The sequence below is a fragment of the Poecile atricapillus genome, chromosome 3 (assembly GCF_030490865.1).
Source record: "Poecile atricapillus isolate bPoeAtr1 chromosome 3, bPoeAtr1.hap1, whole genome shotgun sequence".
Classification (NCBI taxonomy): Eukaryota; Metazoa; Chordata; class Aves; order Passeriformes; family Paridae; genus Poecile; species Poecile atricapillus.
The window spans coordinates 58,215,421-58,230,241 of NC_081251.1; the positions used below are offsets into that span (position 1 = coordinate 58,215,421).

General features: G+C 42.0%; 1 protein-coding gene across 3 annotated transcripts in view; it reads left to right on the forward strand.

Annotated features, from left to right (window-relative positions):
• Positions 1 to 584: 584 nt before the first annotated feature.
• Positions 585 to 14,821, forward strand: part of PLEKHG1 (pleckstrin homology and RhoGEF domain containing G1) — a 126,988-nt gene continuing 112,751 nt past the window's right edge. The window contains exons 1-2 of one of the 3 annotated variants that reach the window (XM_058835540.1): positions 585 to 938; positions 13,199 to 13,283. The gene's annotated coding sequence lies outside the window, so the exon portion shown is untranslated. Of the gene's footprint in view, positions 939 to 1,085; positions 1,258 to 13,198; positions 13,284 to 14,821 lie in introns of those variants that run through there. The other 2 variants (XM_058835541.1, XM_058835542.1) reach the window with 2 other exon arrangements.

Consider the following 14,821-nt stretch of genomic DNA (forward strand, 5'->3'; position numbering starts at 1 on the left):
TCAGGCTTTATTTAAACCATTTTTTCTCTTTTGTGTGTGTCTTTTTAATTTATTCCTTTTAAATGCTGTGTAAGTTTAAATTCACCTTTCCAAAGAAGATGACCCAGAAGCCTGCCACGAGGCAGGTTGAGTCTCTATCTATAACCTCTTGGAATTTGCTTTTTACGGGTTTGTGTTTCGTCGTGGACTTGCTCCCTTCGTATTTTGTCAATTTGGCAACTCATTTTACAGAAGGTCTCTCAGACCTGTGAATTGAATTTCATACCTGTGGTGCCGGAGAGGAGCCCGTGGGCAGCTCGGCGAGGCGGGGATGGGGCTCGCAGCCGGGCGGAGAGGCTGTGACCTGACACACGGGGAGGGCAGGACAGCCCAGCGCTTTTCCCTGCGTGGAAGCAGTAGCGGATTCCCCCCCCCCCCCCCTTTAATTTTTTTTATTTTTTTTTCATCCCCCATTCCCTTTTCCTCCCTTCTTGCCGGGGCTGTAATCCGACTGCTCTCTTTGGCTCCATTCCAGAGACAAATCCGAATGGTTAATCTCTCTTCCCCCCCTTTTCCCAGCCTCGGGGGCTGGGGGCGGTGGAGTAGGGAGGGGAAAGAGAGCAAAGCAAGCCCCAGCCCAGAGCCGGGCCAGGCCGCCCCGGGGAGGGGCTGAGGCAGCGGCTGGGCTGCGGGAGCTGCATGGAGGAGGGGAGTTTCACAGACTCCTCTGCCCGGCCGGGAGGAGGAGGAAGTTTGGAGATTAAGCCGCTGCCCGGAGCTGGAGCGCACGGAGTGAGCCGGGGCGCGGCCGCGGGCGCTGTGAGGGGGACACCCGGGCGGCGCCGCTGAATGGGCTGCGCAGCGGGGTGACCTCCCGCACTCGGGCCCGCACCCCTGCGCCGGCTTCTCAGCGGGAGGAGGAGCGCTGGGCGAGGGCAGAAGACGGCGAGAGGCTGCCGGTGAGCGCTGCCGGGGGGCTTTGTTCGGCGGGCGCGCCGGGGAGGGGGCGGCGGCTCCCGGCTCGGCTCGGCTCGGGGCGGGCGGGGACGCAGCCGGTGTCCCGCAGCCCCGAAAGCGCGGCGGGGGCTCGGCAGGGCAGCGGGCGGTCGGTGAGCGCAGCCTTTGTGCGCGCCCGCCGCTGCCCGCCCGAGGCACCGCGCTCGCAGCGCGGCCGCCGCAGCGCTTTGTGCTCCGCCGGAGCCCCGGGCAGCCCCGCCGAGCTGCACCCGCTCAGCCCCAGCCCGGGGGTTTCGTCCGGTTTCTTCGGCGAGAGAGGAGGTACTTCTCTTAAAATATGATAGAATTCCATAGGGCCTCAGGTTTTATGGGGATGCTTTAGCAAATCCCCAAAACTCATCATCTAATTATTTTTTTATGTTTTGAAGTTAATGAGATTGTGATAAGTATGGCCTAAAGAGGTTTAAAAATATGATTGATCTATTGTTAAGTAGCAGGAGCTTTGATTCTGTGGAGAGGCAGAGGGGCAGGGCAACCCTGAACGCATTTCCCCATATTCTGCACTCGTCTTCTCCCTGCTTTGCAGGTCGTGTGTCCCGGTTCCTCTTGCTGAAGGAGAAGCCCTTCAGATCTCATCCTTCAGTTAGCACTGACAGAGCTGAGACACTCGTTTCCTTCTTTCTTCACAAACCACGCTGCTCCAAGTGTGAGGGAAACGGACCTGAAACAGACGAACTTTCAGCTGGTTTCCAACGCGATCTCTCTTTAGTTGGCTTTTTTCCTCCTTTGATTATTAATTGGCAGACACAGAAAGAGCTGTGGCCTTGCTTTTTTCTATTTAAAGTTTGCTGGTACTTCAGCAGTTTAATAACTGCGCCTAGAGAACCTGATGACTTATAGGTGTTTTGAAAGCTGTGTAATAAGAGCCTACTAATAGTAATCTTTTGCTACTGTTTCATTCTTGGAGCGAGTAGTCTTTGCTGCTGGAGAGCTGCGGTTCAAATTTCCACAAGAGTTTGTTGCCCGTGCCTCTAGCTAAATTTATAAAGGAATCCTGTTAGCTTGTGTGAAGCTAAATCTGTCTGTAGCAAATCCTGGCTGTACAATTCGCTGTGGTTGGCAATGCACAATATATAGCTTCCTTAATATTTATTTTTAGTCTTTTTTTCCCCCCCGGTGTGTGTGGGGCACGTAGTTGTCATAATTTTGGGAACTCTTCACCAGTGTGTGTGTGTGTGTGCTTTGGGATGAAAACATAAGAGTTATGCTAAGGTTAGGAAATGTATTAATAGAGTTCTTGTCTTGAAAATATGAGAAGGCAGTTTGAGATTGGCCCCTTAATGAATATTGGTATTGTTCTTGGGTCCATGCAGATGCTTAGCTATTAAACTTGGACTCTGCTTCTGTTCTGTGTTCTCAGTTGGCAAACTAGAAATGGTGCAAAGGATTCTGATAAAGGCTTCAGTTTTAAACGTGTTCATTTACGGGAATGCTTGCTGTCTCTCACAGACCTAGAGAGCCCTAAGCAAACAACGTCAACCTGTGGCCACACAACTGAGTGCATATCTGCAAAGGCATGCTGTGATTCTAACATTAGGTGTTAAAGTGTCATTTTTCTTATTGTTTTACTTTTGATTTTCCAAAAAAAAAGGGAAAGGAAAAAAAAAAAAAGGTGTGTAGCCAAATAATTTTGTAATTTATAGTCTTACTTGATAACATCTTGCAAAGACAGCATTGACTTGGTTAAGTGGAAATCTTCAAGTAGCAAACCTAGTGTGCTGACAGCTCTCATCATTTCAGGACATCTGCTAATGTGTTCTTCCTTGGGCAGGATGTGAGACTACAAATTAACTGTCTAGAGGCGTACTTTGAGACTAAAGTGTTTGGTTGTGAGGCCATAGAAAAAGGTAGAAAGGGTTTGGAGCTAACTAACTGAACACTTGTTACCTTCCTGTGTGGAGGTGGGGTGTTTTTGTCTAGGTAGGTTTTTTATGGGGTTGTGTTTTGGTTTTCTTTATAGTTTTGTTTTATTTTAAACCATTGTTGTGACCTAAAACATTAAAGCTAGAAGGGAAGTGAAAATATCTGCCTACTTTTCTAATAAGTGGCAAGTAGTGAGTTTGTGTACTTTTTGCTACGTTATTTGTGTGGGTTGCTATGTTGGAACCTTTCACTGACACAGTCTTTCATGTGGCACCGGTGATAGTATTTTTGTGAAGTCATTTAGAGCAGTATGCATGTTTGAAAGCCTCCTTGTGCACATTTATTTGGATTGGGTTGTTGTATACCTGTTGTCCTCTGCCTTTCATATACCTGTGATTTCTTGGCTCCCATTCAGGAAAGGCTTTTTAAAGCCCTGCTAACTCTGCTACACATAGGGCTGTAACAACTGACAAAGGCATTTACTTGAAGTAGTGCTTTATTGTCTTTGAATGCAAACTCAGCAGTGCAAAGCTGGTCTATTTCTCTAACCACAGAACACTATCAGAACTGTAATTTGACATTGGCTTCTGTCACTTTATCTTGCTTGGTGGTAGTATCACCCATATAACCTTTTGGTGAGTATTTTTGAGGTCAACCCAAAAATGGGAAATCAAGAACACAGTTACAAAATCTGCTGCTAGTAATTTTGAAGTGTAGATCCACAGATTAGCCTGAGATACTGCTATTGAAAAAAAGTTTCTCTACGGAGATGTCATCTCTAAAATTGTCACTAAAAAAGGCCAATCCTAAACCAAAGCAATCGTAAGGAAGGATACTATAGAATGGATGGAACTTTTTTATCTTTTTGTTTTTTTGTTTGTTTGTTTTTTTGGTTTTTTTTTTTTTTTTAAGAAGTCCAAAATAACAATATTTGAACAGATACTTAGCACATTTGTTAAAGTATGCCAAAGACCCATTCAACTGTTGATTTTTATTTATTTATTCATTTTCTTCATGCTTCTTCATTGCCATTCCAGCAATTGCTGGGCACCACTGAATTTCTACCAGCCAGGCTAGAGCTGCAGCTCTTGTTCTTGGGAGCATGGGGTTATGAGGAAGAGGGACCACATTTCTGGGTGGCAGCATGGCCCTGTCATGTACCCCAGCTCCATAGGGTCAGATGTGCTGGATCAGGAGATAATGGGAACATCCAAGCTGATGAATGGTATTGCCATTTGCAAGCTCCATTTAAAAGCGTTTCTCAGGTTAGACATGTATAAAGCTGTGCCAGTTGTAAATTAGAACAAAGTAATTAATCTGATGTGCATTCCCTTTTGCATTCAGTTGTGTTGAGAAGGAAGGTTGCTGTGTTAAAGAAACATGTTTTATTGACACATTAAATTAGTTACGGCTTTAAGTTACTTTGCCATAAATTTCTTCTTATTTGCCAAATATAGTGCACATATATTTAGCTAGAATACAACAGAAGATAGAATAATGAAATATGAAAAAATGCAAGATAATAATGTAATGTCTACTGAAGACATTTGGAGAGATGGTGATCCTCTTATAATAAGCTCGATTTTTTTCTGTTGAGGACAGTGAGGATGTCTTACCACTAGTTACTCTAAACGACATTCTGCTTCTGTAGAGTTGAGAGGGGGAGGTGGGGGAAAAGAATTTTTGCAGCCCTCAGCAAAATATGGAGTGACTGAAAGGCTTGCAGAACTGTTGCTGAATGGTTAATTTTGAGAACCTGCATTACTGTCACTGCACATAAAAAGTTTTAGCTAATAGGACTGTCAAAAAAGAGAAAAAAAATGGAAAAAAGTGTTATTCTTGTAAACTTAAAATGCAAGAGAGGTGGAGCCTAGCTTTCGCCTCACTTTAGAAAAGCCTCACACCACACAGTGAGTGGTGAAACCACAAAGCTGGCCTGGGAATAGGAGTAAAGGGAATCAAAAGTAAAGTCAATCTTAGTGGACTGGCAATACTTAAAATTGTAAGTACAGGAGTCTTTTATATACATGGCTAATACAAGAGATGAATGTGAACAGATTGAATAATAACTAAAATATCAGTATAGCATGCTTGTATTCATTAATTTTCAAAAAAGGTGTGACAGACTATCTCTTAGTGTTTAAAGTTTCTCAAATCACTTTAAGGATATAAACTTTTTTTTTGTCTTTAGTTATGGTTGTTGTGTTCAATAAGTTAGTCTAGCCTGATTCACCATAAGTTGAGTTTATATGAACTTGGTGTGAAATAGGTTTAACCATGAACTTGATTACAGTACAGGAAATAGAATACAGGAAAAGAAACAGGCCTAGTCAGGGAGGACTGGGGAAGGAAATAGGGGGAAAAACTACTTACTACTTATACTTATCAAGGAGGCCTGGAAGAAGCAGTTGTCTAAGCCATATTATAAACTGTTAAACCCACTGTCATCTGTTCACTGGGGTGCCTTCTGAAGTACCTGTGTGTGGGGGTGGTCACTACCTGTGTTTTTACTAATCAAAGTGCATAGCATTGCTGTGAAAATATAAAGCAAGGTGGCAGTTTGAAAATTTATCTGATTTCCTTCCTTCCTTCCTTCCTTCCTTCCTTCCTTCCTTCCTTCCTTCCTTCCTTCCTTCCTTCCTTCCTTCCTTCCTTCCTTCCTTCCTTCCTTCCTTCCTTCCTTCCTTCCTTCCTTCCTTCCTTCCTTCCTTCCTTCCTTCCTTCCTTCCTTCCTTCCTTCCTTCCTTCCTTCCTTCCTTCCTTCCTTCCTTCCTTCCTTCCTTCCTTCCTTCCTTCCTTCCTTCCTTCCTTCCTTCCTTCCTTCCTTCCTTCCTTCCTTCCTTCCTTCCTTCCTTCCTTCCTTCCTTCCTTCCTTCCTTCCTTCCTTCCTTCCTTCCTTCCTTCCTTCCTTCCTTCCTTCCTTCCTTCCTTCCTTCCTTCCTTCCTTCCTTCCTTCCTTCCTTCCTTCCTTCCTTCCTTCCTTCCTTCCTTCCTTCCTTCCTTCCTCCCTCCCTCCCTCCCTCCCTCCCTCCCTCCCTCCCTCCCTCCCTCCCTCCCTCCCTCCCTCCCTCCCTCCCTCCCTCCCTCCCTCCCTCCCTCCCTCCCTCCCTCCCTCCCTCCCTCCCTCCCTCCCTCCCTCCCTCCCTCCTTCCTTCCCGCCTGCCTCCCTCCCTCCCATTTTTCAAGATGTAGTGAACAGGTATAAATTGGGCTGGCAGCAGTTTCCCATGTCAACTTTTGACTGAAGCAGCACTAATTAACTTTGAATCCTGTAAGTCTTGCTTGCCTGCTCGGATTTTCAGATTGCAAGTGGTGCCAAGCCTCTTCCTGTAAACTTACATTCTGTAGAAACTTGAATGTGAGCTGTGCCCAGATGTTTTAAAACCTAACTTAATGAGCGTTAACATTTAAATATTTGAACCTTCATATCCATTCAGCTCCTTCAGGATCACACTCCAAGCATTACTATCATTAACTACTCTTTTCTGCTGATAAGATGTGTGCTTCCTTTCACTGGAAGTACAGAGCAGAGATAAAAAGTGTGTCATGGGTACAGTGGTTGAATCACCAGCTCATTTGCTTGCTCACAGCCATAGTAGATAAAACCTCGGTACCTGTCTTGGGAAGGAGATGGCTGTTTGGGTTGTCATAAGGAGCAGTGCTTGGGATAACGTAACAGCCAGTTTCTTTTCATGGTCATGGCTAACATCATCCGGCATTGTCATCTGGGTGTGGGCTTCAAGGTCAGTTTCTGCCTTTTAATTCGCCCACATAAGAAGTCTCTAGCTCCTACATTTAGTGCATAGGTTCTAGTGCTTGTACTTTCTCCCATGTTTCCCCCTGTGTTATGCAAAATTATTTGTAAACACAGGCAAGTCTTACTCCCTCACCCCCTGTAAACTCTGGTTTATTAAAGTATTTACCAAGGTTTACCCTCATGTATATTCCCTAAGATTAGATACACTGTCTGCTGCAGCTTCACTGTGATTTCTACATACCAGAATCAATGTGCTGTTTGAGGATTTTCTTTTTATTTTTGTTTCATTTTCTGTATTTGCATTGCCTACCCCAGTGAGTCCAGATGCATAGCTGAGGTCCCAACACATTTCAGAAAGGCAGAGGCAGAACAACTTGCTTTCTGCTGCTGCCACTGATCTGTGGTACTTCAGTGTAAAGTAAGATAGTGCTTTATGTCCTTGATGTCTGATATGGAGGAAAAATGGTAGTTCCTTCTTTGTAAATAATTTTGAATGTGGGTGAGATGAAGAACTATTTATTTGCATGTCAGTAATCCTTATCACTTCAGTATGCACAGAGCTTTCCACTTACTGTTTTAAACTGAAACCAAGTTAATAGCAGAAACCTCGGTTTGGCTTACAAGCAGTATTGGTGCTGCCAAGATGAGCATGCTTCATACTTAAGTGCTTATGAAGCTTTCTCACTGTTTACTTTGCAGTTCCTTCTTGCTGTCCTGATAAGGTGCCTCATGAGGTTCCCCAGAGAGCTGTCACACCTTAGTGTCTGAGTGATGTCATCACAGACTTCACTTGCTTGTAGAAACACTAACTTCTCTGAAGAATCAGCAGTCTTAGCCTATTTGAATGGTAGACAAAGACATATTTAACAATAAATCACTATTGAATTTGGAGAGATACTTTGTTTTCCCTCATACTCTACCAGCATGGGGTTTGCAACATCTTTCTGTCAGTCTTTTTTGGTAATTGTCAGTCTTTCTCATGTTGGCTGAATCTGAAGTCATAAATCTCTGATTTGCTTTATCTTGCTTATTCTGTGCTCCTCCTGCCTTGAGGTTGCTGTCTGTGTCCTGCTGGCAGACAGGACCACTTAGCCCACTCCTCACTCGATACAGCCTCTGAGAATCCTTGCCTTATCAGGTTGGTTGTACTGTGAAGGCTCTTCTGCCTTACAGTATGAGGAGATTGCCTCCAGCATCTCCTTCTCCTGAACTTGAACTCATTTAATCTTCTGAGTTTTTCCCAGATTTTTGGGATGAAGCCGCTGACATACTTTCTTAAACTCTACTTGCAGTACCAAGCATCAGGCACAGTGTAGATGTTTTGGTAAACTACTCTAGAATACTGTGATCTGTTAGTAAGTGAAAGCAAGTAGTTTATGAAGGCATTAATGACCATTAAATCTCCAAGGTTTCTTTTTGATATATAGGGCAGCATCTTGGCATGCTTGTGCTCCTGCATTTCTTTAGATGACATGATTCCTAAATTGGTATCAGAGATATCTGTGCTAGGAAAGTCAGTGCTAGGCAGATTTCTCAGGGGAAAAGGACAGGTTTTCTTCCCTTCAGGAATAGTTTTCCATTTTCTTAGAGTCTGCCAGCAGGGAAATGCAGACCAGAGCATTAAGAAAACCCCATTTTTCTCTTGGTGAGAAGGACAGAGTGGTTTGCTAAGGCACAAGCTCTTCTGGGCAGATTTTAGAGCTGGTCTCCTGTGTTGTGATTCATCCTGATGATCTCAGTTACTGCAGTTTGCACTTTGCCACTTCACCTGCAGCAGTGCTCTCCTTAGCAGTGTGGCCTGTTCCCAACACAGGTGTGCCTCCTCATGGCTGTGCACGCTGACAGTGTCACTTGTGCTCTTCATTTTAGAGCTAGGTTGTCCTGCTGCTGCCATGCACACTGCAGATCCAAAAGGAACCACGTTGAAGTTCTTTCTGCAACCCTGCAGCAGAGGATCCTGCTGATAAATAATCTCTGTTCTCTGTGCTCTTGCACTCCTCAGGCCCCTTCAAAGCAGTTTGTTCATCCAAAGCACAGAATAGGTGCTGACTCAGACTCCCACAAGGCCAAAGCAAGGAGAAGAGGTGATTTTTTTTTTTTTTTTCTGCCATGTTTTGGTGAAGCACTGATGTGACTAGGACCTGTGATATGCACGCATGGGGTATGGAGAAGGAAGGTTTTCTCCCAGACATCACTGCATGCTGTTTGGATATGATAGGAGCTGTGTCTGCTTTTCAAGGAAGAATTCTGAAAAAACAAAACCATGATGGTCTCATTTGCTCTCTTCAGAAGAAAAGATGGTCATCAGCCTTTGCCACTGAAAATCTCTTGCTTGTGAGTCTCTTTCGTCTCATATTGCTGGTATACGTACCTGACACATTCACTTGCCCGCCCTGGTTGTGTGCATCATGCAGCTCTTGGAACTTCCACAGGGATCTGGATACTAGGGTAATCTGGATGCTTCTTCATTGCTGCTGTCTTGTAGCCATGAGGCGTCTGCCCACTAAATGTTATGGGTTTTTTTCCCTTTTGCTCTTTAAATCAACATCAGTGTTGCACAAAGAGTTCTTTCAATATTTAATAGAGGATCAGTGATGCCCATCTGCTGATGATTTCAGGAAAATGTGCTGGGTTGGTTCCTTTTATTTGTTAATTATAAATATTGAGTCATATCAGGGGGTGATTAGTTCTGGTATCTGGATCACAGTTACTTATCTATGCCCGTACTTGCCCAATGCTGACTTCTTTCCTGGGGACAGTTTGAGGTCATACCAGGGATGGTCTGGAGTTCTGGCGAAGACTGACTCAGCTGTTGACCTTGTCATGCAACTCACCTTTGTGCTGTTCATTGTTGTGAATGGTTAGAGTGAAAGAAACTCCAGGAGTGCTGCATGCACTTAGTCCGTGAAACTAGCTTAATATGTCTGGGAAAGCTCTCAGCTGATTGCATGTGGAATAAATCCGTTTGTTTGGGATGTGGCACATTTTCCATCTGTTAATCGGTTGTGTCGTGCAATGAGAAGGTGCTACAGCATGTGGCCTTCCTGTAGAAGCAAGCTGCATTCCTCAGCCAGAAAAGCTGGGCTTTAGGAACTGGCACATAACTCAGTAAAAGTCATGTCAAATAACTTTTTACTTTAGTTCTCCTCCCTGGTGATTAAACTGGCACAATGGTTTGCTGTTTAGCACATGTGAACATCTACAAAGAATTTTATTCTGAGCTTTTCTTAGAGGGTCACTGTGTGGATTTTTTTGGCAAGAATATTTGTTTTAAAATGCTACAGTATGTGCTGACACAATTTTGTTATGTCCAATACACAATATAATCCAAGTTGTAAGGATGGAGTTGTTTTGATGTGAGGTGCGATTGGAGCATAGGTGAGAGCAGGAATGTCAATGAATGGAATGAATGTCTTGATATCCTGGTTGAAATTGAAGCAAGTTCCCACCTGCAAGTTTGTGAAACACAATTGCATGTAGTTGGGTGGCTCTGGCTTACTGTGGTCATTTAGCCTAGCTGAGGCAGGATAAGGGAATTCTTTAAAAGCAGAGATTTCAAAGCTCAGACTCCATGATTTGAGGGAACCTGTAACTGGACTAAAGTGATAAGGTTAGCTTTCACCACGCATAGAGTGTGTAGAACACAAGGGTTATGTGTCATTTAGACTTTCTAGGGAAACTGAGGTGAAGATAATCTCACTGACTCCTAAGGAATAAAGTAAAGCACCCATCCTCTTACTGAAAGTTATTTTGGTTGCCTCCCATATAGAGCACACCTGAAAGGAGCACTTAAATTTTACTGCATTTTGAAAGATATTTTTCAAGCCTCTGGACTTTTAATTTAACATGATAGTGTGAACTCCAAGTTCCAAACTGTTTTTCACAGGACAGCCAGACATTACGGTTCAAGTCAGTTTAAATATCTGAACTCAGGTTTCTTTGGTGCTTTTTCTTTTTAAGCTGCTACTTGCTTGATGCTTCAGCCCTATATGTTTTCTAAAAGTGATTAAGAAGTACAGCTTTTTGTTAATAACTGTGATATATTTCTAGACTAATTAAGACTATTTCAAATCATGCAAACTTTTTAAAGATGAAATCTAAATTACAGGACAAATTACAGTATATTTGTTAAACACTTTCTTGAAAGGAACATGCAACATCTTTTCTTTGTGATGGTTTTTCTAGTACAAAAGTGTTCCATTTTCTCTCATTGATGGTTGAGAAATAAACCACTGAATTTAAAAAAATATCACAGGATGAAAATTAATTTTCATTACAGATTATCCTGTTATGTATTATGAGGATGGTGAAATCTGTAGAAAACCTTCTTGGAAAGGTTAAAGAAGGTTGGTAGAACATTCTGTAGCATCCAACAGTTTGTACTTTAGTCCATTTGGATATGACTGTAAGACCCTGTCTCAGATCATCAGATGAAAGGTTTTGAAAGCCCATTGTATTCACTGGGGATTAGAGAATATCTCAGCTTTTGGCAAATAATTTTACCCTTGAACTAAGCAACTGTTACTGATGAAACTACAGTCAAATGAGAGCCCCAGTAAAAAGTTTAGGCTTCTTTGGGGTCATTCATGGTTCCTGATTTTCCCTTATTTATATATAATGTATATTTGATACATACATACATAAAAATATATATACAGACACAAATGTGTGTATATTTAAATTGTTGTGGTTGTGTTGCCAGTCTGTTTTTTCTAGGGTTCTTAAAGAAACTGGGTTCTCAAGCAGTTCAAATTGAGTCCTTTGACTCTGGAGGATTTGAGGCTAGAGAAACTTCCATGATAAGTGGAAAGTAGGATGGTAATTATAGGTCACTATTCATTTCTGTTTTGCTTAATTTACAATCTAAAGTACAGTCAGGTTGGGCATTTGAATGTTACAGCTGTTACAGTCTAATCACAGGAACTTGGTGAGACTACCATGTCTACATGTATTTCCTTCTTCAGATTCCTAGAAATGTTAGTGGAGACTACTCTCTGTCTTCAGTTATTAAAAGGAAGAACTAAGTGAAGTAAATAAAATTGTCACTGTAGTTGTCATTCAGTGATACCAAAAGAAAAAAATACACTCTTTCAGTCTGTGAAATTGCCTGTAGTGTTAATTTATTGCTGTAAAGATAGCGTGGAGAAGGCAAATATATGGATATTTTATTGAAAGAAAATTTCAGATGGAGTAGTTTTTTGTATTTAAAAAACATCTGTAGATGAGCATTATGCCCTATCAGCAAGATTGAATTGATGGCATTACTGTTGAAGTTGAAGGTAGACCAGTATTTTTTAAATGGGTCTTTGAAATATAAAATTTTGCCTGTTTATGATTTGGTTCGCCTAGACCAAATTAACTTGGACAGTTAGCAGGAACTCTCATTTATTTTGGCATAAGAACAAGCCTTGGGCAGAGCTTCCTGGTCTCAAAAAACTGGTGATGGTAAGAGGCCTCCGTAGTGTTTCCAGCCAGCTGAATGCCTGAGGTATTTTGCCATACAGGAAATCAATTGCAGCTGAATGTGCACTGTTTCCACTTCAAGTATATAAACAGGCCTTATGATGATATAAAAAAGAAGAAAGATATTAAATAGTTTCTTGAAAGTTCAGAACAGGAACATTTGATGTTCAGTTTCTGTGGATTCTTCACTGTCAGCTTTGGCTCAGTCTGTGGCACAGAAATAGCACAGAAGGAGAGGTGAATTAATGTTGGATACTCTAGAAAAGGGTAACGTAAAGCAATGTCTTAGAGAAATGAAAATAATAAAAAAAAGGTATCCTTGTTTAGCTCCAGTTGATATTCTACTGAGGTTGGGAGGGGCTACAAGTTTAGCAGAGGGAATGAGTTCTTTTCCCTGTTAAACTAAAAATCCTCCATTTTTATACTTCAAGGCAGGCCAATAAATTTTGCGAGAAAAAGCTGCACCACAGTTCTACCTAAATAGCTGGTTTTTGTGAAGTGGCAGGAGAAACATTATTTTTCTTCGGATATTTATCACACTTTGTTGACCTTGTGAAAATACCTAGATTTGATGGAGGTACCAGGCAAATCACAGTGACCCATTCTCTGATGTACTTTATAGGCCACTGATGTTGCCAGAGAAGTGAGGGCTCATTTGGATAGAGGTTTCCAGGCATTAAAGATAATTGAGTTGAAAATCAGCTCCAACAACTTCCAGAAGGAGTGTGGCCTGAAGTCCTTGGGATTTGGGGCTTGGGAACGCAGCAGTTCTTCCTTGCTTCAGCACAGGCATACAGCACAACCATAGGCAATCTGTCTGATCTAGATTTTTAAAGATATGTAGGTAGGCAGAGGTGGTAAAGGCTCTTAATTGGATTTTCAGAATCACATTAGTGTCTAATGCCGATTCAAAATCTAACTCCTTAGCTTGTCTGAACTGGATTCAGCCCGTGCTATGTTTTATTCAGCTGCTCTTTAGGTCAGAACGGGAGGCGTACGTACGGCGAGCGTGACTTAGGGGGAATAAACTGAGGTGTGCCTAGACCCCTGCTGAGCTGCGCAGCTGAGCTCCCTTTTATCCTTTCTCTAATTCTGTAATTTCCACCCTTCTTTCTGCAGAATGCCAGAGATTCAACGGAGGAAAGGAAAAGTGACTTCATTTTGCTCAGCCTAACAGTGATATATTTGGTGAGTCCTCTACCAGGTAAATTTTTTTTACAATTATTTTAACTTCTGTCTTTTAAACTTTATTTTAAAAGTGGGATGATGTTTGCTGTTCCTCTGACTGAGAGGATTACCACTGGTATATGGTGAATGTGCCTCAGGTTAACCATGAGGCTGCTTAGTATGCAAATCCACACTAGGTCACTGTGCTGAACGGGCCTGGCCTGGCGTGTGGGTTAGCCAAGACAGGGTGTTCCTCATGTGCACCCTATGCTGATTAAATCAAATTTTATGCTAAGTTAAATTGAGTTTTATGCTAATTAAATCAAATTTTAGGGGGACACCTGAGCATTTAGGGGAGCATAACTGTTCAGTTTTAGTCTTTGTTACTGAGACTGAGGTTTTGCTAAAGATCTGTAGCTGATATTTTGTTTGATTGTTTGATTCTCTCCCTTTGGAAGTAAAAGTGCCACTTTCATGGAGAAACAATGGTCTCCCTATGGGGATGGGGAGATTCAGGACAACTTTGTTCTCCTGAGATTTCCTATGTTAGTCTATGTAATTTTAGTTTATTTTTTACTGATTTAATTTTGTTTATATAATCTCACTGCCCGAAGGTCTTGGAGCATCCAGGGAGCTTGGGAATGTAGGAAAAGCAGGTTGCATGCTGTGGAAATGTAACCTGATTGCAATAACTGATTTCACTCATTTGATTATCTGAAACAAATTGACATTATAGAAAACTTCACAATAGGGCTGAAAGGAGACTCTACAGAAAATATTAAATAAGAGAACTTTAGGCAAGATCTCTTTCTGCTCCTCTCCAACAAGAAAGATTCCTGGTGCCAGATTAAAGGAATCTTTTCTTCTCTCTGAAAAAAGCAGGCATTCAGTGGCTGACACTCAGACACTGCTATTTGGAAGAACTTGATGCCTTACAGGTAATCTACTTCACTCCTTCCAGTGCTAATGTTGAAACCAGTGTAGCATAGATAAGTTTATAATTTTTTTTTAAAAAGGTGCATTCTGTTAATTGCCACTCTGGCTTCTGTGGCCTGCAGAGGGAATACTAATATGCTATATTAGACCACTAATTAATAATATTATTCTTTTACTCTACTGATAGTGGGGCTTGTAATAAAATTTTGTAGTGTTTATTTATGATCCAATTGTGTTCAAATGTTTATGAACTTGTAGGAGATTGGCAACTTTGACTCCAATGCTTTGAGATTGCATAACTGTAATAGAGAGACACTTGTGGGACTGTGTAGCATTAGACTGAAGCTTACATCTGATGAACATTAGTGAGATCTTACTTTTGTTTGGATACAAGGGAGAACAGTCTCTGTAAGTAGAAAAACATTTTGCAGAGGCTGCAAGAAGAAAGACCAGAAATTCCTCTTCAGTGTTTTCCAAAAATAGCAAGGTTTGAATTTGGTTGCATGTTTTAACATGCATTAGAGAAAAATAATTGGAATTACCTAAATTCAGTGCACTAGTTCTCTGTGTTATTTGCTGGTAGTTAATTACTAGCATACTTTTTCATCCACAAGTGTGGAGGGGCTGTACATTCCCATC